Genomic DNA, 4852 nt, shown 5'->3' with positions numbered 1-4852 from the left:
ATCTGGTTTCTGTCTTCAATCGGCAGAACACTAGACAACAGAGGAGGTGGTTGAAGATGGGATCTGGTTTCTGTCTTCAATCGGCAGAACACTAGACAACAGAGGAGGAGGTTGAAGATGGGATCTGGTTTCTGTCTTCAATCGGCAGAACACTAGACAACAGAGGAGGAGGTTGAAGATGGGATCTGGTTTCTGTCTTCAATCGGCAGAACACTAGACAACAGAGGAGGTTGAAGATGGGATCTGGTTTCTGTCTTCAATCGGCAGAACACACACTTTGTGACCAAGTCGGAGTTCTCAAGTCGAGAAATGGAGAAAGCCTTTCCACACTCCTCACACTGAAAGACAAGACTGGATTAGGTTCACCGAAATAATCTGTTTTATTCACAAAGCATCTCAGAGTAGGAGTGGTGATCTAGGATCAGGTCTCAGGGTAGGAGTGGTGATCTAGGATCAGGTCTAGGATCAGGTCTCAGGGTAGGAGTGGTGGTCTAGGATCAGGTCTAGGATCAGGTCTCAGGGTAGGAGTGGTGATCTAGGATCAGGTCTCAGGGTAGGAGTGGTGGTCTAGGATCAGGTCTCAGGGTAGGAGTGGTGATCTAGGATCAGGACTCAGGGTAGGAGTGGTGGTCTAGGATCAGGTCTAGGATCAGGTCTCAGGGTAGGAGTGGTGATCTAGGATCAGGTCTCAGGGTAGGAGTGGTGATCTAGGATCAGGTCTCAGGGTAGGAGTGGTGATCTAGGATCAGGTCTCAGGGTAGGAGTGGTGATCTTAGGATCAGGTCTCAGGGTAGGAGTGGTGATCTAGGATCAGGTCTCAGGGTAGGAGTGGTGGTCTAGGATCAGGTCTCAGGGTAGGAGTGGTGGTCTAGGATCAGGTCTAGGATCAGGTCTCAGGGTAGGAGTGGTGGTCTAGGATCAGGTCTCAGGGTAGGAGTGGTGATCTAGGATCAGGTCTCAGGGTAGGAGTGGTGATCTAGGATCAGGTCTCAGGGTAGGAGTGGTGGTCTAGGATCAGGTCTCAGGGTAGGAGTGGTGATCTAGGATCAGGTCTAGGATCAGGTCTCAGGGTAGGAGTGGTGGTCTAGGATCAGGTCTCAAGGTAGGAGTGGTGATCTAGGATCAGGTCTAGGATCAGGTCTCAGGGTAGGAGTGATGATCTAGGATCAGGTCTAGGATCAGGTCTCAGAGTAGGAGTGGTGATCTAGGATCAGGTTTAGGATCAGGTCTCAGGGTATCTAGGATCAGGTCTAGGATCTCTCAGAGTAGGAGTGGTGATCTAGGATCAGGACTCAGGGTAGGGAGTGGTGGTCAGGATCAGGTCTCCAGGGTAGTGGTGGTCTAGGATCAGGACTCAGGGTAGGAGTGGTGATCTAGGATCAGGTCTCAGGGTAGGAGGACTCAGGGTGGAGTCTAGGATCAGGTCTCAGGGTAGGAGTGGTGGTCTAGGATCAGGTCTCAGGTAGGAGTGGTGATCTAGGTCAGGTCTCAGGGTAGGAGTGGTGGTCTAGGATCAGGTCTCAGGGTAGGAGTGGTGATCTAGGATCAGGTCTAAGATCAGGTCTCAGGGTAGTAGTGGTGATCTAGGATCAGGTCTCAGGGTAGGAGTGGTGGTCTAGGATCAGGTCTAGGATCAGGTCTCAGGGTAGGAGTGGTGGGATAGGATCAGGTCTAGGATCAGGTCTCAGTAGGGAGTGGTGGTCTAGGATCAGGTCTCAGGGTAGGAGTGGTGATCTAGGATCAGGTCTCAGGGTAGGAGTGGTGGTCTAGGATCAGGTCTAGGATCAGGCCTCAGGGTAGGAGTGGTGATCTAGGATCAGGTCTCAGGGTAGGAGTGGTGGTCTAGGATCAGGTCTCAGGGTAGGAGTGGTGGTCTAGGATCAGGTCTCACTCTACCTACAAGGTAGCAGTGTGTGGTACAATTACCAACCTGGAGAATGTGATAGCCCATTCCCTGAGCCTTCCTAGTCTCAATAACGGCAGGTATCTCTTCAGAGTGTTCTATATTCCACAACCTGACAGTGGTGTCCTTCAAAACACACATAGCAACATTTATGATAATGCAAAATGGTATGGTAACAAAAGGGACATATTCTGTGACCTATAGGGATAGGACATGACATAGGACATGACATAGGACATGACATTGAGGTATATATTTACTGTGACCTAAAGGGATAGGACATGACATTGAGGTGTGTGTTTACTGTGACCTACAGGGATAGGACATGACATTGAGGTGTGTGTTTACTGTGACCTACAGGGATAGGACATGACATAGGACATGACGTAGGACATGACATTGAGGTGTGTGTTTACTGTGACCTACAGGGATAGGACATGACATAGGACATGACATTGAGGTGTATATCTACTGTGACATACAGGGATAGGACATGACATTGAGGTGTGTGTTTACTGTGACCTACAGGGATAGGACATGCCATTGAGGTGTGTGTTTACTGTGACCTACAGGGATAGGACATGACATAGGACATGACATTGAGGTATATACATACTGTGACCTACAGGGAGAGGACATGACATTGAGGTGTGTGTTTACTCTGACCTACAGGGATAGGACATGACATTGAGGTGTGTGTTTACTGTGACCTAGATGGATAGGACATGACATTGAGGTGTATATCTACTGTGACCTACAGGGATAGGACATGACATAGGACATGACATTGAGGTATATATTTACTGTGACCTACAGGGATAGGACATGACGTAGGACATGACATTGAGGTGTGTGTTTACTGTGACCTACAGGGATAGGACATGACGAGGACATGACATTGAGATGTGTGTTTACTGTGACCTACAGGGATAGGACATGACATAGGACATGACATTGAGATGTGTGTTTACTGTGACCTACAGGATAGGACATGACGTAGGACATGACATTGAGGTATATACATACTGTGACCTACAGGGATAGGACATGACATAGGACATGACATTGAGGTGTGTGTTTACTGTGACCTACAGGGATAGGACATGACATTGAGGTGTGTGTTTACTGTGACCTAAAGGGATAGGACATGACGTAGGACATGACATTGAGATGTGTGTTTACTGTGACCTGACATTGAGATAGGACATGACATAGGACATGACATTGAGGTGTGTGTTTACTGTGACCTAAAGGGATAGGACATGACATAGGACATGACATTGAGATGTGTGTTTACTGTGACCTACAGGGATAGGACATGACGTAGGACATGACATTGAGGTATATACATACTGTGACCTACAGGGATAGGACATGACATAGGACATGACATTGAGGTGTGTGTTTACTGTGACCTACAGGATAGGACATGACATAGGACATGACATTGAGGTGTATACATACTGTGACCTACAGGGATAGGACATGACATAGGACATGACATTGAGGTGTGTGTTTACTGTGACCTAAAGGGATAGGACATGACGTAGGACATGACATTGAGATGTGTGTTTACTGTGACCTACAGGGATAGGACATGACGTAGGACATGACATTGAGGTATATACATACTGTGACCTACAGGGATAGGACATGACATAGGACATGACATTGAGGTGTGTGTTTACTGTGACCTACAGGGATAGGACATGACATTGAGGTGTATATATATACTGTGACCTACAGGGATAGGACATGACATAGGACATGACATTGAGGTATGTATTTACTGTGACCTACAGGGATAGGACATGACGTAGGACATGACATTGAGGTGTGTGTTTACTGTGACCTACAGGGATAGGACATGACATAGGACATGACATTGAGGTGTGTGTTTACTGTGACCTACATGGATAGGACATGACGTAGGACATGACATTGAGGTGTGTGTTTACTGTGACCTACAGGGATAGGACATGACATTGAGGTGTGTGTTTACTGTGACCTACAGGGATAGGACATGACATTGAGGTGTGTGTTTGTACCTTGGAAGCTGAGGCCACCCATTTTTTGTCCGCACTGATTGCCACATCTGTCACCCAATCTGCATGTCCCTAGGGTTAGCAAAAACACACACATGAGGGCACACACACACACACACACCTGTTTGAAACACACACACACACACCTGTTTGAAACACACACACACACACACCTGTTTGAAACACACACACAACTGTCGGGAACACACACACACACCTGTTTGAAACACACACATACACACACACACACACACACCTGTTTGAAACACACACACACACACACACACACGCAAACACACACACACGCAAACACACCTGTTTGAAACACACACATACACACACACACACACACACACACACACACACACACACACACACACACACACACACACACACACACACACACACACACACACCTGTTTGAAACACACACACCACACAGACACACACACACACCTGTTTGCCTTAAAATGTGTCTGAAGTAGGACAGAGCATGAAGCTACCTTCAACTCCAGGGTCTTGCAGAGGGTCTCCATGTTCCACACAGCCACTGTTCTATCATACGCCCCCGACACCAGGACTGACCCTGGACAACAACAGAGAACTACAGTCAGTCTGTCAGTAGTAGTATTAGAGGTAGAGGACTGACCCTGGACAACAACAGAGAACTACAGTCAGTCTGTCAGTAGTAGTATATATATATATATGTCTACCCTACCATCCACAGAGAAGAAGACTGATATGTCTACCCTACCATCCACAGAGAAGACTGATATGTCTACCCTACCATCCACAGAGAAGACTGATATGTCTACCCTACCATCCACAGAGAAGACTGATATGTCTACCCTACCATCCACAGAGAAGAAGACTGATATGTCTACCCTACCATCCACAGAGAAGA

At 47.3% G+C, this 4852-nt stretch overlaps 1 long non-coding RNA gene across 1 annotated transcript; it reads right to left on the bottom strand.

Moving 5' to 3' along the window:
- Nucleotides 1–1746: 1746 nt before the first annotated feature.
- Nucleotides 1747–4534, bottom strand: LOC135566601 (uncharacterized). Its single transcript, XR_010462135.1, has 3 exons — nt 4452–4534; nt 3952–4020; nt 1747–2029 (listed from the first exon to the last, which is right to left on the bottom strand). It is a non-coding gene; the product is annotated as an uncharacterized LOC135566601 (long non-coding RNA).
- Nucleotides 4535–4852: the final 318 nt, after the last annotated feature.

The sequence above is a fragment of the Oncorhynchus nerka genome, unplaced genomic scaffold (genome assembly GCF_034236695.1).
Source record: "Oncorhynchus nerka isolate Pitt River unplaced genomic scaffold, Oner_Uvic_2.0 unplaced_scaffold_4037, whole genome shotgun sequence".
NCBI classification, from domain to species: Eukaryota; Metazoa; Chordata; class Actinopteri; order Salmoniformes; family Salmonidae; genus Oncorhynchus; species Oncorhynchus nerka.
This window is presented reverse-complemented; position numbering and strand designations above follow the sequence as displayed.